Source organism: Parasteatoda tepidariorum, chromosome 5 (genome assembly GCF_982258835.1).
Source record: "Parasteatoda tepidariorum strain Cologne lab strain chromosome 5, Ptep-v5.0, whole genome shotgun sequence".
NCBI classification, from domain to species: Eukaryota; Metazoa; Arthropoda; class Arachnida; order Araneae; family Theridiidae; genus Parasteatoda; species Parasteatoda tepidariorum.
In genome coordinates, this window is record NC_141759.1 from 39286739 (window position 1) to 39312675 (window position 25937).

At 28.4% G+C, this 25937-nt stretch overlaps 1 protein-coding gene across 2 annotated transcripts in view; it reads left to right on the plus strand.

Moving 5' to 3' along the window:
* LOC107447234 (uncharacterized) overlaps window positions 1–25937 on the plus strand; it is a 57949-nt gene that overhangs the window by 1597 nt on the left and 30415 nt on the right. The window lies entirely within an intron of this gene.

The window sequence follows — 25937 nt, forward strand, 5'->3', positions numbered from 1 at the left end:
TATTTGCTACCATTTTCTAATTTTTAATAGATTTCATATTAAATGGTTCTTTTACTAATTGGTTTATCTTCATAGTGGTCTGATCAGACTACCAACAAAAAACCGTGTGGAGGCTTTCAGTTAAAGGAGACGTTGACTCTAGCCCATGATCTGTCTACCACTGAGACCACTTTTACGTTTGCACGGTGGTCAGTTCGAGCCATCGCTGGGATTCGAACCCGATTCACCTCATTAAAAGGCTATCACTCTATCCCCTTAGCCACCACGCCACTTCTTCCCCTGCTTGTAAGAAAAAATTCAGTTTTTGAAAATGTTTATTCAACATCAATGGATTTGGTTTTTAAAATAATATTTTAGGAAATTTAAAACACTAAGCTTAGATATTTATACATAAGGAAATTTATACATAAGGAATATTAAGGAATATTATACGTAAGGAGTATTATACATAATATGAGAAATAAATTCTTTAATCCTTAAAACTATAGTTTTAAAAACAACTATGATTTCAATGCTATTAATATTTTGTCAATCTGATGTGGATATCGAATTTTCCACAAAAATAAGACAATAACATACCTGCCAACTTTTACCCTTTCCGATAATGATTTTTCTTGCAGTAGTTAAATGAATAATGAATGTAGACAGAAAATATTTTCTTGGACACCAATATATGATATGCATAAGCTCTATAAAACTAAGAGAAAATAAAAATAAAAATTTTTACCACTTTAAATATAAAAGTAAAATATACACTATTAACTTTAAAATCTATCTCATTTGATAATTGCTAAAATTCAATTTTAAAAGTTCATGAAAGCATTCATGAAACTATACGAATATAAATGGAAAGATTTATAAGGTCAAGCTACTGCTTTATTTTCTGTAATTAAAATAAGTGCGGAATTAAAAAAATTTTCCTAGTCGTATCTGATTAACAATTTCATTGATGATTGTGAATAGATTTTTTAAATACCATCACAAGGCTCCCGGTGGCTTACTAAAATAATTTAAATGGTAGCAAATCTGCATCATGAAATATGTTTCTTCGCCCATTTGTGCTTAACGTTCATTTTAAAGGGTGCTTCCTTCTTTCAGAAATTAAAGAATGGTAGCACAAGTGTTTCATTATTAGCATTTGTTTTGCAAAAAAAGAGATACAGGGGATGGACAAAATAAATGGAGACACTTCTGTTCTAACTCAACTTAAACTTTCTTTTAGCAGCAAATGTGTTGGTAGATTTTGGATGGCAAAATTGTTGGCACAATTTGAAAGATCATGCTTGAGGCTTTTAGAAATGGTCTGGTATAGTGCCTTGACTTCAAATCCAAATTGAAACATTTGTATTTATTATAAACTTTCTATGGTTGACAGAAATGTGTTAGTTTTGCATAAGTTTTAGTCCAAACAATTAAACATTTATGCTACTGTATTTTTATTTCGTCTTTTTAAAGGGACATGAAGCATAAATGGGATAAAATGTTTATGATAATAAAGCATTACATGCATTTAAAATATGATTGCATTTTTCAAAATGGGAAATAGTTAATCAGATTCTTTTTGTTATTAGCATTTCTATAAGAAAAAATACATTTGCCTCTCACACTTATTTTAACACGTTGAATACCACACTGTAAATAACTACAAACTAACAGTGTTTTCATCATAGAAAAAAAATGGGTGAGAATTTCTCACCCTTTCTCAAAAACAGGGTGAGATTTCTAAAAACTAAAAAAAACACAAACACTCTTGAAAAAAAATCATTTCTTTAATTATAATACATTTTTAACGTCTTCTATTTTTAAAAGCATTGAATATTTTTGGTGCATCATCATAGAAGATTTTGCCTTTGCAAGGTATTTGTCCATCTTACATTAGCACATAAAAAATTTGAATGTCTTATATGAAGAAACCTTACCTACGGTAAACACGTGGTTACAGAGAAATGCGTTCTGAAAGGGGTTCCGTGGTTGTGTTCTGTTGTTCGAAAAGGTTCTGAACAATACTGGTAAATAGGGAAGCTAGAAAACGGGGCAGATGTTGAAAATAATGAAAGATCCAGGAAGAAAAGTGAAACGGATTTTATTCTAAATGGCGTAATTCGAAGCTTTTTCCAAAGTGTGAGAAATTCGCGAATTTTGACATTTATTTATAGAATGCGCGAATTTCTCGCGGTAATCATTTTTTAATGTGAGAAAAGAAAAAAATATGCGAGATTCTCGCGTTCTCGCGCTGTAGTGAAAACACTGAATTACTAAATTTGCAAATAATAGACAGATTTTGCTGGTTTTATTGAAAAAGTGGTGATTTATATAAACCTACGAATTGTTTAGAAATAGTGGTGGATAAAAATTTACTAAATTGAATTTATTAAACCAAGAATCACAATTAATAAGCTACCACTTGAAAATATTTATTCACAGTTCGGAGCAAGTTGGCATCTCTGTGTATATAAATAAAACAATTTTTGTGTGTTCTATATTGCGTTAATTTCTTTAACACGTTCACGCCGGGGTGACCCACCGGTGGGTCACGCTAGAGTGTCTCATCTTGGCAGCGCACCGGAGTAAAAACTGGTAACAAATAAATTTAATTTTTTAGTTTTTTTCCGGGAACAATAAAAATCCATAACTACCAATTGTTTTTAACGGATGCAATTTTTATATTGAATTGCTTCTTCGCCGTGATAAATTTCCTTACAGTGAATTGTTATTGTTGAAAATAGATTAACTCCTCCCGAATATTATCTAATATTGTAATAGTTCTTCTACCAGTATTTTCTAGTCCTGCTTTCAGGCGCAACACCCGGCGTGAACGTGTTAAACCATTTTAGTAACGATAATAATATTAAAAAAAATTAAAAACTTACTCGAGTTATGTGTTTCTAATAATCTTGTTTTCGCCAGTCACCCCCATGTCATTCAACGTGTTATAATGTAAATAAATCATGAAGCACTGAAAAAAATGGCTTGGTAGATAACTGAAGAAATTATTCAGTTAATACCAGAGAATTAATACCACTATTTATACAAAAAAAATCTCTATTGATATTAGTATTATACAAAAATATTGGTGTAATCTAAATTAGTAATCTAAGGAATACAAGTGCTTTAACCCCTTGGGGACGGGTGATTCAGAAAAGCATCCGTACAAAATCAGAATCAAGTTGCAATTAAATAAAAAACGGTAACTTAAATGTAGTCGTTACTAATTTGACAGACTTACTTTGCTTTTATTTTAATTATTGTAAGTTTAATCATATATGTAATCAATGTTAATTCAAAGTATAACTAAATAGTTTTATTTTGAACAAAGTAATGGTGAATTAAATAAATCAAAAAATTATAACTCCGCCTACAAATAAACTGCTAAAGAAATACTTTGATTACCAGTTTTATTTTCTTACCCTGATTGATACGGTTTTTTGCTGTCACGTATTTGTGACAGTCGGCGCTAAAGGGTTAATTGTTAACCAAATTTGTACATTTATCTGCATACATTACATATTCTTTTCGATTTAACCTAAGATTTCTATTGAATATTTAAAGTAGTAGTTAATTTTATATTTTAACATCATTTTATTTGATTTACAACGCCACAATATGCAAGCAAATTTAGCACAATAATACGACTTGTTATTCGTGCAGAGAAGTTATTGAATGTTAGCAAGTTATGTTTATCTTAATAGTTATGTCGTTGTCTTTTTAAATAGATGCGAATTTTGGTTTTCCGGTAGGTATATAAGATATTGTTTTTTATAGTATAATATTATGTTTTTTCGTTAAATGGGAAATAAACAACATTTAGTGGATAATTTTTTGTAATTGAAATATCTGAAAGAATTTAAAATTCGATGTTTACATAAGAAATATACAAAATTTAATTAGAAAATAACTATATTTTGGAATAACTATAGTTAAAAAATGACAATTAAATTTATAAAAAAAAAAATTTAGTGTCTAGAATTATTATTATTATGTTTATCACAAAATTAGCTTGTAGAATTTAAAATCCATACAATACCACGTCGAACCAAAAATTTTACTATAGAAACCCGATCTTGGAGAGTTCTTTTATTTTTCTAGTGAAATTCAAAAACAAAAAGAAATATTATATAAATATAACGGTCAGCAATCTTTTCCGGGTCTGCAAAAGGCTATTAGTGGTAATAAAACGAATAACATTGTAAGATAATATAAATCTCGTTACAATTGTTTTAAAATCTTCAACCTTTTCCGTGTTTACAAGCAAGCTACAACATTCGATAACGATGAAAAGTGTGTCATTTACCATGCAAAAATCGTCTGCAAATGTCTGATGACTTCTGGTTAGGTTACTCGAATTGCGTGACTTTGTTCTAAGCGCAAAAGGCTAAATAAAAACTATTTTATTATAAGGAGTACACACTTAAAATAAGCTTGGCCTTCAAGAAAAATAGCCAGCAAAATGTTTCGGATCACGGATTATTAGAAAGAAAAAAAGATTTGTAGGGACCTTCTTTCTCTTTTAAGAAACTCTCAGTGATTATGTCCTTTATTTGGTTGAGTTGTTTAGAATTGTTCTGAAACAAAACGGAATCGTTGAGGCGCTGCCTCAGAACTGAATGTGCACAGACATTCTAAAAATTAAACTTTTTTCTTTAACCAATTATGCAATTCATTTTATGCTTGTTAAAACAATTACTTACGGACACGCCATAATAATTAAAAAAACGGTAAATAACTAACAAGTAAATTTTGCTTGCTTTTTAAAAGGTATAGCATTACATAAGTATTATAAAGTGTAGAATTATATAAGCCTAAGAATTATTTAGAAATAGTGATGGATAAAAATCTACTTAATTGAATTTATTAAACCATGAATCACAATTGATAAACTACCATTTTAAGATATATATTTGCTGTCCGGAGCAAGTTGGCATCGCTTACTTTTACGGTCGCTGAAGGAAATTTTTCTATGTAATACGGGGCTTTGGAATTGGAGACGGAAAATATTTACAGGAGTGTGAGTTGAAATATGGTTTTTATTGAAATAAAAACGAAAAATATTGAATATTATTAATAAATATTTTAAACATTGGAATCCGGGTATTCATAAGATGCAGGGTTTATTTCGGTCCATCGAAAATTTTAAAAAAAAAATTTTGGTTGAGATTATAAATCCATTGGTGACAAGCGGAGGTCGACTCATTTTTCGTATAGAAAAATAAAGAGAAAAAAAAAAAGAAGGAGGGAAAAATTAAAAAAGAAAGCTATAGCACAATGTGTTTTATTATTAAGATTTATTCAGCCAATACAAAATCATTGATTAAAAACATCATTCGCTTCAAAAGTATACAAATTGAAAATGAAAGTCGACATGTTTCAAGTGCTCAAAAACAGGTGCCCATTTTCAAAACTTGCCCGATTTGCCCCTCTCGGTCACTTTGGTTTTTCTTGTTCTGTTTTTCACATTTTTTGCTTTCTCGGCTACTGTGGTTTTTCTAGCTTTGTTTCTCTCCTTTATTTCCAAATTATTTGTTGGCAACTTAACGTTTTATATTTCAAATCACTTTTGTTTTTTCTCTTTCCCGTATGCCAAAGTCGTGAAAACGGGTGCCTAATTTTGAGCGCTTGAAATATGTTGAGTGTTGCTTCCAATTTTTGATGCGAATGAAGTTTTTATTCAAGTATTATCTTACCGTTTCAGTTTCTTGGGATTATTTATTTAATGTTCTCTCTATTGTAACAGACAAATATATATTTGAATCAGAAGTTAATCAATGTGTACAATTTACTATTACTAAAGTAGTATGTAATAGTAAAAATATCCATTCTATATAAGCCAATATGAACTGCCAGTTTCATATAATAGGCCAATTTTTTGTGATTGGACATTAATATGTTAATAATAAATTCTTTTGGAGCGTAACTACTAACGTAAAGTTTTACTCTTTTCGATAGTGGTTTTCCAAGCAATGAAATGATGCTTGCAATAACCACTGATATGCCGACTTGCTCCGGACAGCGAATAAATATTTTCGGCTTGGTAGTCTTTTAATGTATGATTCTTAGTTTCGAGTATTTAATTTTTAAGATTTTTACTCACCACTGCTATTCAAATAATTCAAAGGCTTGTGTGATACTCCCCTTTGTTGCAGTTAAATCATGTTGAGCATTTTAAAAAATTGGCAAAATTAATCGAAGATCTGCATATTTTAATTTGTTGTTCTCTACCAATTAATTATTTTGTCGAATTCGTATCTGTTGGCATATTTGTTACAATATCCTCTTCTAACTACTTCGGAATCTCCGTAGTTTCAGAAAATATTTTTCCGATTGGTAGCCAAGGTCATGTATTCATATTTTGAGAAATTAGAATTAAAAGAATTTTGTCCTCCACTTCTTATAAATAGTTTAGTTTGATAGATTAAAGTCAACAACATCCTATGAAAAAAAAAAGTCCATCGAACATCCTATGGTCATTTTGGTCCAGGCAAATTTTGCAAGCGGAAAAAAATAATAATTTCTTAAAACTTTCAAACTGTACCCACAGTTTTTCCATGCAAAATCTTCTAAAACATTTGCTTTGCTTAAAAAAATATTGCTTTCTTAGAGTTTGCATAAAAGTGCTTCCTTAATTTTGTCCTGCTCATGTAAATCAACTGCCTCCTTATAACGTCAATTTCATTTGCATTTCTATACCACTATAAAAAAAAAACATAATTGAAAACGATAAAAATTAGTAAGAATATTGTTATCAAAATATCAATCATTTAGATTTCCAAAAAAGAGTTTTGCTTGTGGTAGTCTCATTGACATATAGTCGAAAAATTCATCCTATACTTTCTAGAGATAAGACGGGCTCAGATTCATGATAATATTATCATAAACTTTTTTTATTATTCTTAAACGTACATTTATTTTAGTTATTCAGTTTTAGAAAATTTATAACGTATAAAAATTTACAGCGATATGCTACTTCTGTTCTGTGCCTTTACTTTGTGAGACTAGCTCTAATTGTCAAATGACTTTAATTTAGCTTAAGATTTTGATTTTCTATTGTAATTTTTGTTTTAGTCATCTTGGAGTTTCAATTGGGTTCAGCTCTTCTCTTCGTTCTTTCTTTCACAGGTGTCAGCAGAAAAGGTTTTAATTTGCTAATTCCTTTGTTTAGACATCAAAGGCCAATTAACCAGACTGCAAAGTTTGGCCTTTATCTGACGTATAGCTCGGACTCTAAGTAATCCTATGTATTTCGGACCTTTAAAAACGAGCCCAAGCTTATCCAACGCCTCCTATAACTGAAAGCCTCCACACGGTTTTTTATAGGTAGTCCGATCAGACCACTGTGAAGGATATCCATTTACCGAACGAGTCACTAAATACGAAATCTAGTTAAAATAAGAAAATGGTAACAAACATATGACTAAAAATTTGTTTTATTCATGAATATTATTGGTTTGCCTTATTCACTTGTCAACCACTACAGATTCAATTCTCAAATATATATGATGAATTTCTCGCAGTTACTTTTACAAAAATACCGGAGGGAGGCGAGAGAGTGCACAGGGAGTCTGCCCCCTTTTGTAAATAGTGTAAATATTCTTTCTTTATCTTCAATTTGTTCTCGTTATTATGTATCAACTTGCGATTTATTTTTATGTATGACTCAGACTTGATTTTATCAATTATTATTCATTCTGAGATTTAACTTAATGTTAACGCAGTACCTCCCTTCCCTTCCACCACATATTCTTCAATTTAGATGAAAGAGCAGATATCCATACATGGATAAGTACTCTGAAAAACTTGATTAGTTAGTTAGTTACTTTTACAAAAGGTTTGGGGTTCATGCGCACAACTGGTTCACTTTTTAAATAGTCTGCGCGGACTACTTATAAGAGACCATGTGGAGGCTTATCTCTAATACTGGCATCGTGGAGACTTTACCTATCTCCATCTCCTGGACTACAAAATGCTGTCTTGGGAATGCTTTTTCTTTTTTCTTAAAGGAAAAATTAAATATTTTTACCTGCCGCAATTTCTTAGAAACACAAGTATTTATCATTATACCTTAAACTTTTGAAAATAAAATAAAATCTAAGAAATGAAAACATCCACTTAGTTTAAATGTAAACACAATACTACTTTTCACAAAAGGCATCTTTCAAATCACTCCAATATTAAAAAGTTAGGATAAAACGATAAATGAGTCTATTTTTATACTTTGTTCTAAACTTCCTTGATAAAACATCTATGAATTTAAAATATTGATAAGGTAAAATTTTATACTAATGCTACAATCCTACATAATTGGGTATTATATTCAGAATACAGCCCCGTATCAAATTAACTCAACCACCCCAGTTAAATGTGTTGGAACCTAGAAATGATGGGTGTTCCGCACATCCGCTTTTACCTGATTAAAAAGAACGGAAGTGTGGTTGACATCTTTTAACGGTGACACCTACGCGACGTGGGAGTATGTTATCTGTGCCATACCCTGTAATTTGTATTCTTTACTTTGAATAAAAAGATAATTACGATTTTAATTCATGTTGCATTAGGTTTTTGTATGATTATTAGAATAAATACATTTTAATCCATTTTTTAGAAGAAAAAAAAAAAAGCTATGTTTATTGTTTTTTTCTTGTGTACTTATTGAATATTATTTTAAAAGGGAATTGAAGATTTAGAATAATTGCATGAATTTGAATAATCGCATTTAATTTAATTAAGTTTTATATAACAAAGCTTTGTTGTGGATGACGCTAGAAAAAAATAATCGATGAATATAGTTGCAAGCTTATATATAAGCTAAATATAATAAATGAATGCGATTGCAAGCTTGGAAAATTGCTAGAAAAATAATAAATGAATTGGGTTGCAAGCTTGATGGTAAACTGAAAAAATAATAAATAAATGTGGTTGTAAGCTTTAAAATAAGCTAAAAAAATAATAAATGGATGTGGTTGCTAGCTTGTGAGTTATGTAGTAAATTGTAACGTTCCTCACTTTATTTAACACTTTAATTTGAAAAAGAAAAATTAACTTCAGAAATCGAACAGATATTTTTTAGAGAATGATTGACTACATAATAGAACATAATTTTTCCCTTATTGAAGCCTAGTGTGTTTACATCTGTAGAAAGAATCCTTTAAGGGAAAATTTTACTATTATTATTTTTATGAACATAAAACTATACTCTAAAATCATTCTAAGATTGTTTCACTTCAGAAAATGGAATTTTGCTGATCATTCGGCCAATATAGAGTAAAAGACTAATAAACAAATACTGTAAATGTATATACATTATTAGAAGAGCTAGGTAGAAGAAGCAGGTAAGTAAAATTTTCAGGGGTGTTTATGAATCAGGGAAAATAACATAAAGTAGTCGTTTAATGTAGAAAAATTGTTTTTGCTTTCAATTTAATTTTAAGATAACTAATCCACATTAATTTCGAGTATGCTTGCGTGATTTTTCAATTACTTTACATTCAAATTCTATAACACTATTGAATTCATGAATTATTATGTCAATAACTCAGACTTTCTCAGGGATTAAGAATCTTACGTTAATCACTCTTATAAGAGATATCAATATAATACCTCTTACTAGGAATAATAATATGAGATTCATTATCAAACTTTGCATTGTCAAACTTCATATCATTATCATCTAAACACTGCCATCCTTCAATTTTAACAAACCGTGTTCAAAAAATTATGTTATCATCTAAAAATTTCCCAATTCTAGAAAATTCCTTTCAAATGCTAACTAGCTTTAAAAAATTAACAGTGAAGACGAACTATCTCGTCTTCCAGGAATTATTTTCGTGCATTAATTTTTACGTAATATTTGTACCCATTTTTGCAGTAGATAGCTCCCAGTATGTTTTAGAGCTTCATATTATTGCAAAAATAATTAAAATCCTCCGATACTCTTCTTAGCACTTAACAAGTAATTACGAATCTCTTAAATACACCTGTAAGGAGAGCCTAACCCTATCTTCAAATTCTATAACACTATTGAATTCGTGAATTATTTATTTAATAACTGAGACTTTCTCAGGTGTTAAAAATCTTACGTTAATCACTCTTATAAGAGATATCAATAAAATATCTCTTACTGGAAATAATAATATGAGATTCATTATCAAACTTTGCATTGTCGAACTTCATATCATTTTCATCTAAACACTGCCATCCTTCAATTTTAACAAACCGTGTTCAACAAATTATCTTATCTTCTAAAAATATCCCAATTCTAAAAAATTCCTTTCAAATGTTAACTAGCTTTAAAAAATTAACAGTGAAGACGAACTATCTCGTCTTCCAGGAATTATTTTCGTGCATTAATTTATATGTAATATTTTAACCCATTTTTGCAGTAGATAGCTCCCAGTATGTTTTAGAGCTTCATATTATTGCAAAAATAATTAAAATCCTCCGATACTCTTCTTAGCACTTAACAAGTAATTACGAATCTCTTAAATACACCTGTAAGGAGAGCCTAACCCTATCTTCAAATTCTATAACACTATTGAATTCGTGAATTATTTATTTAATAACTGAGACTTTCTCAGGTGTTAAAAATCTTACGTTAATCACTCTTATGAGAGATATCAATAAAATATCTCTTACTAGGAATAATAATATGAGATTCATTATCAAACTTTGCATTGTCGAACTTCATATCATTTTCATCTAAACACAGCCATCCTTCAATATTAACAAACCGTGTTCAACAAATTATCTTATCTTCTAAAAATTTCCCAATTCTAGAAAATTCCTTTCAAATGTTAACTAGCTTTAAAACATTAACAGTGAAGACGAACTATCTCGTCTTCCAGGAATTAATTTTGTGCATTAATTTTTACGTAATATTTTTACCCATTTTTTGCAACTCCTTGTATGTTTTAGAGCTTCATATCAAAGCAAAAATAATTAAAATCCTCCGATACTCTTCTCAGCACTTAACAAATAATTACAACTCGAATCTCTTAAATACACCTGTAAAGAGAGCATTACCCTATCTTCAAATTTTATGACACTATTGAATTCATGAATTATTTATTCAATAACTCAGACTTCCTCACGGATTAAGAACCTTATGTTAATCACTCTTACAAGAAGAAGAAGGGAAAAAAAAATCCTTCGAAATAATAATTGCTTATTATCATCAAATCGAAAGGGTATTTGACACGACTTTTTCCAGAGATCCATTCATATCTGCATCCCCCAAATTACTATCTTTTCTTAAAAGCCTTTTATAGTTTTCTCCAAAATTACTTATAATTGTATAACCAGTAATAAAAAACGATAAGCATTAATTGAAATATCTCCACGTGGAAACGGTTGCTTTGGGATGGCCGCCGGTTATGTGTGAGCTAATAGCATCGCCCTTTAAATTCATTGTCATTCATGACCCCTGCATTATAGTACAAACCCGCTGAACCAGTTTCTAAATCATTTTATTTAGAGACATCTGGTCTCTTGGAAGAAAAAAAGATAATTATCCTGATTTCAATTAGGTCTTTGACTTTCCTTTGATTCCTATTTTTAATGGTAGAGAAAGTAGTTAAAAATGACCTAAGAAATGTATTATGTTTTTTTTTTATTATATTTTCCACGAATAGAATTTTTTAATTAAATATGTTATTTTATAAGTAATGAAAAGTAGAGTTATTAAAATGAAAGTTCAAAGATATTTTTAAAAGGAAAATAAAATATGAAATTATGTCTTGATTTTTCAATTTCAATCATTTTCTGATAGAAGATGTACGTTGTTATGGTTAGATGTTTTAATTGAAATACCCTTTCTTTCCTTATTATTTTATTATTTATTTATTATTTTATTATTTATTTATTATTTTATTATTTATTTATTATTTTATTATTTATTTATTATTTTATTATTTATTTATTATTCTTTTATTTCCTAAATAGTTCGAAATTATAAGTTAAAAATGATCAAAAAAAATTTTTTTTTTATTGTATTTTCCACGAATAGAATTTTTTAATTAAATATGTTATTTTATAAGTAATGAAAAGTAGAGTTATTAAAATGAAAGTTCAAAGATATTTTTAAAAGGAAAATAAAATATGAAATTATGTCTTGATTTTTCAATTTCAATCATTTTCTGATAGAAGATGTACGTTGTTATGGTTAGATGTTTTCATTGAAATACCCTTTCTTTCCTTATTATTTTATTTTTTCTTTATTATTTTATTATTGATTTATTATTTTATTATTTATTTATTATTTATTTATTATTTATTTATTATTTATTTATTATTTTATTATTTATTTATTATTTTATTATTTATTTATTATTTTATTATTTATTTATTATTTTATTATTTATTTATTATTCTTTTATTTCCTAAATAGTTCGAAATTATAAGTTAAAATGATCAAAAAAATGTTTTTTTTTATTGTATTTTCCACGAATAGAATTTTTTAATTAAATATGTTATTTTATAAGTAATGAAAAGTAGAGTTATTAAAATGAAAGTTCAAAGATATTTTTAAAAGGAAAATAAAATATGAAATTATGTCTTGATTTTTCAATTTCAATCATTTTCTGATAGAAGATGTACGTTGTTATGGTTAGATGTTTTAATTGAAATACCCTTTCTTTCCTTATTATTTTATTTTTTCTTTATTATTTTATTATTGATTTATTATTTTATTATTTATTTATTATTTATTTATTATTTATTTATTATTTTATTATTTATTTATTATTTTATTATTTATTTATTATTTTATTATTTTATTATTTATTTATTATTTTATTATTTATTTATTGTTCTTTTATTTCCTAAATAGTTCGAAATTATAAGTTAAAAATGATCAAAAAAATGTTTTTTTTTATTGTATTTTCCACGAATAGAATTTTTTTAATTAAATATGTTATTTTATACGAAATGAAAAGTAGAGTTATTATAAAGAAAGTTCAAGGATAATTTTGAAAATATAATAAAGTATGAAATTATGCCTTGAATTTTCAATTTCAGTCATTTTCTGATAGATGTACGTTGTTATAGTTTGATGTTTTCATTGAAATACCCTTTCTTACTTTTAAATTCCTAAATAGTTTGAAATTATAAGTTAAAAATGATCAAAGAAATGTATTATTTTTTTATTGTATTTTCCACGAATAGAATTTTATAATTAAATATGTTATTTTATAAGAAATGAAAAGTAGAGTTATTAAAATGAAAGTTCAAAGATATTTTTAAAAGGAAAATAAAATATGAAATTATGCCTTGATTTTTCAATTTCAATCATTTTCTGATAGAAGATGTACGTTGTTATTATTGGATGTTTTCATTGAAATGCCCTTTCTTTCTTTTAATTTCCTAAATAGTCTGAAACTATAATAATATAATCAGGCATTAAAGTATTTAAAAAATTTCCAGAGTTAATTACTCTATCTGTAATAAATTGTCAAAAATAATTATAATTATTTGGTTGTTCTTACTTTAAAGTTACAGAAATAAATTAAAAAAAGATGCCGCGAATCTACGAATAAATTTATGTTTTTTTTTCTTATATTTTACACGAGGATTTTTCAATTAGATGTGTTGCTTTAATGTTCATTTCTTATATAATAAATAATTTATTATGTTATATTAAATTTGAAAAATAAAAGAAACTAAAATTTTAAATAGTTTGATTTTTCTATCTAAATAAATTTTAGAAAAGAACCGCATTTCATAAAGAAGTGAAATTTTAATTATAAAATAGTGTCAGTTTTTTTTTTTTAGTTCTTAAGCTAGTTCTCAATTTAAGTCCTATTAAAACGATATAAAACACGAAAAATAGTTAGTTAAATTTATGAGTTCAATTATCTTCTTGAAATAATTATTAAAAATATAATGTTCGAACATTTTCAGTGATTAAAGTAGAATACCATTTTTTTAATCAACAAAGCGATAATAATATTTTACCGATTATTTAACGATATAATTTTACCCTAACTAGTTTTGATATAAAACTAAATATTTTTAATGTTTTTTTTAAAAGAATGAATATTTTTATTTTCTACAACAGTGAAAGTAAATAGAAGGTGCATTAATAATATGAACTGTTTTCACATATTATTTAGCATATTTTTTATTGCTCAAAAATGGCATTCATAATGAAAAACATTTTCTCAAGTTGTTCAGCATATGTTTATTGTGTAATAAATGACACTGGAGAACGAATCTTCTTGTTTTTTGTTACATGAGATTTTTAAACAGAACTTAGATATTTTCGCGTCGATTATTTTAAATCTGCAATCTGTTACTCTATTTAATATGAAGCTATAAGTTACAGTTCTTATGCAATTTAATAATATAATCCAAACCAGATTATTTTTAAGATTCACTCGAGTAAACACTTAGTACCCCAACTTCTCTGCTACGTAGTGAGTGGTGGAAAGAAGGCAATAATTCATTTCAGCTTATGGTGCGATACGTGAAGGTCATATTTTTTTTTTGTCTTCAGAGTTATTTTCAAAGGAAAAGACAAGTTTATATGTAGGTTTATAAACCTATTAAAACCTTATACTATTTAAAAATTAAATAGCATAAGTCATCAAAATATTGTTTTATCTAAAATAGCATAACTTATCAAAAGTGCATTTTTTATATTGGATAGCATAACTTGCAAGAAATATTTTTCTCATATTTATTTTTCATATATATGATATTGAATAGCATATCTAATCTGAAATATTTCTCGCTAATTATGTAGTGTAACATATTAAAATATTTTCATATTAAATAGCATAACTTGTCAAAAAATTTTTTTTTATATTGAATAGCAAAATTTACAAAAGTATTTTCTCATTTTTATTTCTAATATATGATGATGAATAACATAACTAATCAAAAATATTTCTCGCAAATTATATAGAATAACTTGTCAAAATATTGTTTTCATATTGTAAAGCATAATTTTACCGAAATATTTTATATCAAAATCTTTATTTTTCTTCATTTTGAACACTTCATCTTATCAGAAATATTTTTCTCATATTAAATAACTTAACTTATCAAAAATATTTTTTTGATACATTAAAGAATATATCAAAATCTTTATTTTTCTTCATTTTAAACACCAAATCTTATCAGAAATATTTTTCTCAAATTAAATAATAGTATAACTTAGCAAACTAATATTTTTCCTCATTTTAATTAATAAATTTCATCGAAAATTAATATTTTTTAAAAAACAGAAATTAGGTCTATCAATAAATTTCATAAATTGTAAATAATACGTCTATAAATTAAAATGTTTTATTGAACAAATGATAAGCTTTTAAACGGGAAACCAATCATTTTTATTCTTTCCTTCGGCAATTTTCAAAAATATTGTCATGTCCCAACACAACATTTGAACAGCAAAAAGAACTCTTTTTTTATTTATTTCTGAACTATTGAACTCTAGCAAAGGCTGTAATCCAATTCCTGTTCGCTCTATTTGATAAAATAATATTCAATCCGAAAATCACTCGATTATTTCCAGTTAAAATCGTTCACAATACATTATGTCCACTATTTGTTTTATTTTTTTATTCTTCTGTTCGTGAAACGATTCATTTAATCTCTGCTTGTATCTGCCCAATGTAATCGCCTTTCAAATTTCTGCTTTAAACAGTTTTATTCAACAATGGTTAGTAAAACGTATCATTATAAATAATGGTTTCAATTAACAACCTCAAATGAAAATAATTAGAGTTTTTAATTTATTTTAACGAATGTTAAACGATGTGTATTATTGTGTAAAAACATTTATACTTTGGACAGCCTTCCTTCATTATTTTTTTTTAAAAAAAACGTGTGTTTTTATATGCCATAATAAGAAATCGAAATAAGTTTAGCAGATTGTTTATACAATCCTTCGCGGCAGTTATTTCAAAAATGTTAACACGTTGCTGACCGGTCACGAGTTAACTCGTGTTCTCGTGGCCAAGCGTTGGTGACTGGTCACGAGTTAACTAGTGCTTTCGTTAGCAGTGATCTCGTGGTGACTATTTTAAAAAGTGGGCGTAATTTTCCGTACTTTTCAAGTTTTTACTATTAAATTCTCTACCAGTTTATTATAACTTTACAAAATGTGATATACTTGCAAAACTTTTAGTTTCAGTCGCCCTAGGGCATAACACAGATCAAAGGTTAATAATTATAAATATAACTTTTTTAAAGGGGTAATAACTTTCATTACTTTAAATTGCATTAGGACTATTGAAAAGTTCTATCCGTGACCATACAATGCTGAAGTTATCATTATAAAAAGAAAGAAGTGGTAGGAAATTTACTTTTAAATGTCAAAGATTTACCGGTTAGATATGTCTGAAACTTTTGTTGAAAGTTTGAATATGTAGTACGTACTTGCTCTTTTGCGCTGTATTTACTAAGTCTCCTTAATCTAGAGCAGGGGTTTACCACTTACACGAGGCCTGGGGCCGCAATTAAAAACACCAGTCAAATGGCGGGCCGCAACTTTATCAAAATTTTATACAGGACTCTTTTATGTTTGAAGGAACATTAACAAATACTGTCAGATTTCTATCAAGTTGTACAAAACAAAAGTATTGAATTACAAATTAAAATAAGAAGTAGATATTTATCTGAGAAATAAATTTTTTTTGCACCGTTGGTATGTTGAATTGCACCGTGGAAGAATTGAAGGGGTTCTGAGAGTTACGATTTTTTTAGCAGTTTTTTTTTTTAACAATTTCTATTTATATATTTAGAATTAGAACAAATCAGTAATTACTTACTTATTATTTAGAAGTTCCTTATGAAATTATATTTACAGTAAAATGCCAAAGCGGGTGAAATAAAACTTTTTATTAAAAAAAGTAATAATAATAATTTTTAACAACATTTATGAAAAATACATGACTTTATAAGGAATTGCTATAGTATCTCGTTTTTCATTTTTTAAATCAAAATAAAATAACTGAATTCTTTAATAAAGAAGTATGTTTCCCTACTAGCCATTTTCAAGGTTCTTTTTTTATAGCAATATAAAAACAACTTTTTAGCTAGACTAAATTCATCTGCTGTGAATTCTGTTGTATGTAAAACCTGACTTAATATTATTAATGATAAGACTATGAAAAGCTTCCTACATCATCTTATCAAATATAAAAAAAAGTCCGAAAGACAAAATAAAGCAGTCTTTCAATGGTTAATACCAACACAATTGTCTTCATTTACTTTAATTAGGAAGTTGGGATTCCGCCAGAGGAGGCTTGATTGCTAAAAGATTCCGTAGTCGAAAAACATTTAAAACCACTGATCTAGATCACTACCAGTGAGTTAAAGGACCCTAGAAAGACCCATAAAGGTTAGTTATAAAAGAAAATGTTGCATTGCTGTAAAATGAGGCGTGTACTTTCGTAGACAAAACTTTCCAGTAGATCTAATATTTTCTTTAATTAACCTCATTTTCGATAATTTTGACCATCAAATATAAACAAATCTATAAGTCGTGTGAATCGGGTTGTAAAGTTTTTTGAGTTCGGGTAGAACAAAACTAATTCAAATTAATCTTTTTTTCACTACCTCATTAAACATTTTGGACTATTAAGCTTACACGCAAACATCCTTTCTATATACTACTGAAATTCTAATATTTTTATATCCTAAGTAACGAGGCTTTAAAGGGCCTCCATGGTGGTAAGGTTGCGCTGGTCCACCCAGCTCTCTGAGGCGTGAAGACAGCGGGTTGGAATCTTGTCCAGGATGTATCTCTGTGATGTCATTCTCTAATGCCTTAATATACACTAAGTTGTGCTAGCTGTTCCTCAATTTGACAAGCTGTTTTATAAGCCATATATTTATATGAGCCTACAAGCTTGCATATGATGAACAGGGGTAGGACAAAATTAGGGAAAAACTTTTATGTTAACTTTATGCAAACAATCTTTATTTTAGCAGCAAAAGTTTTGAAAGGCACATTGCACATTTGTTACCCTTGTGCCAAAGGGTAACAACTTACCCAATGCGCCGTGGTTACCCTTTGGCACAGTTTGAAAAATCATGCGTGCACCTTTCAAAAATAAAGTCAATTTTACCCATAAGAAATTTGGATCGCCCAAAACGGGAAGAGGAAGTTTTATTTTTAGCTTTAATATAAGCAATTTTGAAATATTTTGTATAAAAAGTTGCAGTACTTATATTAAAATATTTTTTTTCTTCTAATGCCCACTTGGGTTGACATTCGTCAATTCAGGCGTATTAGGGCAGATTTGTCGGCCACTCTTTCAAGGGCACCATATTAGGTGGACCAAAGTTGCTCCCACAGTAGGGACAGCAGATAGTACAGAGAATGAAAGAACATCCATGCCTTGTCCGGGATTTGAACCCAGAACCATTATATAAGGATATTGATGCAAGGTCGGTTCCCTGACCCCTACACAATCCGGTCTGTGTCTTCTTTGATTATAGTGATATTGGAAAAGGACTAAAGCTTTTAACTTTATACGCTTATATTGTTTAGTGCAAATTTTGATGGTTAAAAAGGACATCATTTTTAAAAGCTTCAAGCATGGTCTTTCAAGTTGTGCCTAAAACCCCAAATACGTAGGTATATGGGTCCTAGGTATCCAAGGCTTTAGAAGTGCCAACGGTTTTGCCATGAAAAATCTTTCAAAAAATTTGACGTTTAAAGAATATTGTTTACATAGAGTTATTTAATATAAAAGTGTTTTTTTTTATTGTTTTTTCCAACTCCTGCATGAGAAATAAAATCAGCCGCTCTCTATGCAAACATGTGTCTTCTTTTCAGCAGCAAATGTTTTGTAAGATTTCTCGTAGAACAACTGTTGGCACAGTTTGAAAGATCGTGCTTGCAGCTTTTAGAAATGGGGTCTTAAGAAATTCTTTATATAATTCATTAACTTGCATAGGTCGGTCCAAACTTTGACTCACGCAAAATTTGTATCGACCAAAATAAGCCTATGACGTTAAAAGCTCTTTATACCACAAAAATTTACAAAGCATCCTGATATAAATATTGCGTTCCTCTTGTAATAAATCAAAATTCAACTTCAAATGTAGGCGTGGCTTTGGGCGCTGCAGTCGCGCACATCTAATATTAAACTAATATTACATTAGTTTCCTTCTTTTCTCTCTCTCTCTCCTTCTCTTTTATCACAGATACAACCAAGTCAGATCTCACTAGTACCAGATGGAAAGGTAAAAGGCCCCTACCGGGCCTAAAGCATCACCTCCTATATCAAAAAGCCTCCACACGATCTTTTATAAGTAGTCCGCGCAGAACTGTTTAGAAAGTGAACCAGTTGTGCGCATGAACCCAAAACCTTTTAAAAAATTAATTGAGAGAAATTTATCTTATATATTTGAGAATTGGATCTGTAGTGGTTGACGAGTTAATAAGGCAAACCAATAATATTCATAAATAAAATTAATTTTTAGTCACATATTTGCTACCACTTTCTTATTTTAACTATATTCTGTATTAAATGACTCGTTCGGTAAATGGATATCCTTCACAGTGGTCTGATCGGACTACCTATAAAAAACCGTGTGGAGGCTTTCAGTTATAGGAGGCGTTGCCTAAAGGCCCTGAGCAATCCCAAATGATGATGATGATGAATAAATCAAAATTGCTTAACCCGTTTTGTCCCGACTTTAAATATTGAAATGATACAAGAAGTGGTTTTATGGAAAAGGTGGTATATTATATTATCGAAATTAATTGGTTTTTCTACTGTTAGGGCATTCTAAAAGTCTTTGATAGATCAAAAAGTACTTGCTCCTTTTAATTCCAGATCTAGTCGGAGATTTTTTATAAATTATGGTATCTGAGAATCTTTTAATTCACCCAGATAAATGAAAATTTTGAAAAAAGTTTCCCATCACAATGAATGTCTTTGAAAAAAGGAACTGTCCTAAATATATGACGCTGGGCGTTAACCGGTTAAAATAAAAAAAAAGAAAGTTAATATCTCCTCACAACATTTTGCTCAATCCGAATTTTGCATCAGTAAGATTGACATCATTTCTAAAAGCTTCAAGCATTATCTTTTAAATTTGGCCAGGTTAAAATTTTCCCAAAACATTTGTTGCTAGAAGAAAAGTTTTTCACATAGAATTTGAAAGAAGTATTTCGATAATTTTGTTCAGCTCTATATCTTGAATACTTAATATTTGTGGCTTACACTAAGCATTTTTAAACTGAAAAGCAATATGGTTCAAAGGTTTTTTATTTATTTCTAACGTATGAAGCATTTTAATGTGACACAAAACTAACCACTTAAAAGAAAAATTTTAAAAATACGTAAAAAAAAATTATGAATAAATGTATAGCTTGCTGCTTTATCATTTCCATTTTTAAAAAAAAAACATAAACATACCACTTAAGGTTTAAAATTTCGTTTGAAAAAAAAACAATTAAATTTGATAGAAATATACATAACATCAATTTTATATGATTAAAAATATTTTTTTATTAAAAGTCAAAGTTTCGAAAAGTTTCAGACATCTTGAAATACAACATTTAGAAGATTTTCCATTTTTGCACGTTAAAAATTTTGATAGTTTTTTGTGTTGAGGTCATTATTATAGATTTATTAGAGGCTTATTCATTATTATAGATTTTTTTTTATTCATTTCTTGTTTGCTTGTTTACCGACAACGCATATTTTCAAGCGCAATTCATAGCTTCATTGCAAAAATATTTCGCTTAAAAAACAAGAAGTGGCAGTAAATGTTAAGGTTTCGTAATGATTCTTAATGCAGTAAATTTGATTAAAAGCTATTTTGTCCACTACTCCATATAAATAATACAGAATTTCAAATAAAACGCCAATTTGTTGCTTATATCTCGAAGGAAACAGTTCTGAAACATTACCGAATTCTTCAAGTGTCAGTTTCAAATTTTCTACAGTTTTATAAACTAGTTTGCAAAAAGCACAGCAATTGGTTTCCCAACTTCAATGTTCCACATCACGTTTTTTCTACTAATAAAAAAAACTCTATAAAATAAAGTTGTTTTTTTTCAAACGAAAATCACGTCTAAGAGTTTCGGAAATGTGCTTTTAAATGCGGTAATTTTGAATCCAAACGATTTGTTACAAAAGCGTTAACCTCTACATCGTTAAGAATATTGCTTTCTGTTTCTGTACTTGAGAATAAAAACTGGGGATTTTTTTTTTTTACGCATCTTAACTTAAAATAAGAAAATTGAAAAAATCTCAAACTACTTTCAACTTTTTTTATTGTTATATATATTTTTAATGTGGATTTTTTACAAATTAAAATTAGTTCTTAATCACTTAATACAAACTTTTATTACTCTACTTTTCCTGATTGTGAAAAATTACTCTTAAAAATTCCTTTTTTTTTAAATTTTATTTTATAACAGTCCTTGAACAGCCGGCCCAATTTTTGGGGTTTACGACTACTAATATTCAACTTTGTAGTCTAGTAATTTTGAACCCAGTCCAGACGACAAAGGAACTTTTGGATCAGAAGAAATTTGTATTGAGAGAAATTTGCCTTCGTGGAGGACTTTTTGATGGCGTTATATGGAAAGGAAAGCCACTAAAACCTCACATGGTTAGCCCGAAGTCACGGGGACTCTTAACCCATGATCCGTCTACCACAGAGGATATTATGTAAGCAATAAAAATACTCGAATGGGAAAATAATACATTAAAATAATACTTTACATACTCGAGAAATGAAAATAATACCTTAAAATGCAAATGACCCGTTTTGTTCGATGATTTATCATCTAATGATCCATGAGTGTTCTAATTTTTAGGCATTTTTTGTTTCCAAAAACTAATTCACAGCATATTATCGCTTTTTAATGCAAAATTTAATTAATAAATACCAGTATGAGTTAATATTTCAGGAATTTTGATCCTGAAAATCGCTATGTTTCGAAAGGTTGTTGTTACGTGTTGGCCTGCTCTTGAAAAAGTAGAATCAATACATTGGCCATAAGTGTCCGGCCATTTTGAAAAAATTTTCTTGGTACGAATAACAATTATATTGTTAAGTGGGTTATCTTAGTTATTAAAGTTCCCAAAAAATTGTTTTACCTTTCCTAGCAAATTCATGCATCAAACATGGTATAAGACTAATATGTAGTTATGTTTTAAGTGTTGCTGAAGTTGATCATTCCTGAAAAATGAATAAATCCAATCCTGAATAATCCTCATTGCCCCTACTCATATAGTGGTCTGTATGTGAATACATCCATTGGAAGGAAGTGGTAATTGCTCGTGTCAAGTAGAGGGTTGCCAACTGCTCTGATTTCTGCAAAAGTTTTAACAAAATGGTATCGAATTAAATAGTTACACTTGTAGAATAAGAATAATTATCCCTACTCTTATAAGAGTAACTTCGAGATAAGAACTATAAAGATCATCGAAATTTATCTGGGAGCTAGAGGTCGTTAACGGCCCTTTTCCCATTCATCTTGAATTTTAAGGTGGCTCTTCCTGGTAACTGGAATGCAAGGTGGAGTACGTGACACTTTCTAGTCCAGTGGTGCAATTTATCTGGGCACCTAGGCTGAGAAGAGGCCCCTATCCCATTCCTCGTGAATTTAAGTTGAGTCTTTACGGTCAGCAGTATATAAACTTCAAGTACTTGCTTGAGTAACTAAGAACAAATAGTAATGATAACGGCAACTCGCTCTAAACTAGGTTTGCTTCAAAAATTTACGCGTAGCACTCTAGCTTTGTAGAACCAGATATAAATATTTATGTTCCAAATAAATTGTGGTAGAACGAAATACTTTGTTTCTACAAAATAAATCTTAAGAATAACATTCCTATACTACCACTTTTTTCTTCCTTGAAGAAGGGAACAGTGCTTTTAAGAGAACATTCACAAATGGGTTAAAAAGAAAATTAATCCTACTTGTATTGATATTTTACTACCATTTTATAGAATCTATATATATATATATATATATATATATATATATATATATATATATATATATATATATATATATATATATATATATATATATATATATATATATATATATATATATATATATATATATATATATATATATATATATATATATATATATATATATATATATATATATATATAACACGGCTACCCTCCATTCATTTGTGAAAATTCAGCAAGATTTCATTCGCACCAACCCCTCTATTTACGACTTTGCCTTTAAAGCCTTTAAAAATAATAAAAAAATAAGCATATTTTTTATGCCAATATGTCCTCCTAGCATATTGAACAGATGATTACAAAACAATTTCATACCTCTCGCCTGGTTAACTGACCGATATTTCTACGAAACCAGCTTCATGATACCGTGAAGTCAATGGTTATTTCTCGATTATCGAAAAAAGCTCTTCGGGCTATTGCAACCTGGAGTTTATTGACAGCTGCGAAAGGAAACCGCCAATCGCTTTTATTTTTCACACTTATTATTTTCCTGAACTTTTCCCAAGGCCATTTCTGGTCGGTAATAACATTCAAAATGCTTTTAAATTGTTGCCAGTGTGTCTTCATCCCATTCTGTAAAGGAAAACGATGGAGAAGAAAAAAACATCTCAGCACACCCCGAACTTTTCCTTTCCATCATTATAAAGATTTTTTTTTCTTACTGGCAACAGAGAGAAAGTGTCTGAAATCTACATCTGTTAAACGATTAAAGAAAACGATACTGAAAAAAAAAAAAGTTCCAAACATAGCCGAGTTCGAAGTTTGATGACCTGTAAAAAATGGCGGTTTATAATCGTTTTCAGGGTCATGGCAACAGAAATATGGTGCAGTGGTATTTCCACTCAGAAAAGAATGGAATTCATAAATGAAAAATTTATTCCACTGCTCTATACACTTTTTAACCCACTTAAATGTGTGTTTACTGCAATACTTAAAACGGAATATTTCTTGCAATGTTTTTAAAAGACGGTTAGCATTACTAAATTATTTTTGAATTCTAAAATTAATTTTTTTTTAACTTCAAAATTTTAAACATTTTTTTTTAAATTGAAATTGTCACTCATTAACATCTTGATTAAAGAATATAGTTCTGAAGAAGAAAAAAAACGGAAGTTTCAATCATAGCGAGTTTGAAGTTGGACGACCCGTAAAAAATGGCGGTCTATCGTCGTTTTCAGGGTCATGGCTGCAGAAATATGATGCAGTAGTATTTCCACACAGAGATAAAAATGGAATTACAAATGAAAGATATATTCCACTGCTCTATACACCTTTTAACCCACTTTAATGTGTGTTTACAGCAATGCTTAAAACGGTATATTTCCTTCAGTGTTTTTAATACACAGGAAGCACGACCAAATAAATTTAGAATTCAAAACATTGCTTTTTTCCGGAATTATTCAGTGTGTCCACTCTTCCATAAAATCCGGTTAATATATAAAATTATGTCAGTAGTTAATCCTTTTTACAACAAAAGACCTTTAAAAGTCTCACTCTTCAATAATATATATAAATCAGAGTTTCGGAATCAGAAATAATCCGATAATAATCCTTTTGTGATATTTCTAAAATGCATCCCTTATCTAATCATTTTAAACTCTATTTCCGATAAAGGAGTTTTTGTAGCAATTTTCAATCTACCTAAATAATTTAACTTAAATATTGTAATAACGTATTTTCACATGAACTTATGATGAATGTTATTACTAGAGCCCGGATTTTGATGACCTAAAAAATCCCAATTAATGTCCTTAAAAAGTGCAAAAAATGCCCTTAAAAAGTGCTAAAAATGCCCTTAAAAATGCGGAAATTGCGCTAAAAATGCCCTATGACATGACTTAAATAAAGTAAAAATATATAACTAAGGCAATGTTTTACTCTTTAAAATTATTATGAGTCATTTCAAAAAATATAAAGAAATACAATACTTGTTCTACATTCATTAAAGTTTGAAAAATATGTTTTATATCCTTAAATAACAAAAAAAAAAGGAAAATATATTGACTCCAAAACATTTTCATTTTGTATAGAAACTTTAATGAATATAACAACTTCCATCTCATAATATTACTAAATATCAGAATTACATAGGATTATTAAATTTTTTTGATATTTTGAAATGTAAACGAGCGTCTCTTGTCTGAAAGTAAATTTTTATACCTGGAGAAGCTTCTTTCAACGTTTACTGATGTTACTGGTGCGTACTTGAAAAAGACGGTCTCACTTACTGACAATTTTTCTTCAATTTGAAAAGATGTTACTTCACCTGTTAATATCCTAGAGATTTTCTTCACTGTTTGGAAGCCAGTGTAATAATAAAAAATGATAAAAAAATAAAAAAAATTAACAAAAAATTTAAAAAAATATTTTAAAATGCAAAAAAAGCCAACAAATTTAATGAAAAATGCCCTATAACTCTAAAAAAATGCTCTAAAGAGCAAAAAATGTCCAAAAATGCATTAAAATCCGGGCCTTAGTTATTACTAACTTCTAAGTCAGTGATCCTCAACCTTTTTTTTGCGGCGGCACACTTTTAACGATTTTGAAATTTGACGGCACACAATGAAAAAAATTAGTTTTAAAATTGTTTACCTACCTATAATACATTGCGTTAAATAATTTGTGATAATAATTTTGAATGCGAAATAAAATAATATGTACTACAAGAGCACATTTATTAAGGGATTAATTATTTCTTTCGACTAATTTTTTATTAGTTAGTAACAGTTATTTATTTTTTTGCTAGTTATCAATTGTTAGCTTGTTTTCTATTGTTATTAACTGTTAGTTTTTTACATTAATTGTTATTTTTTTGTGATTTCTTGTTAATTAGTTTTATTGCTAATTATTAATTGTTAGCTTATTTTTTGTCATTTATCCTTTGTTAATTTGTGCTTTAGAATTATAAATTGCATAGCTTACTTTAATGATTAGCTTTTATTTCCGTTTGAAAGTTAATATTTAGCTTTCTTTCTTTTGTTAAT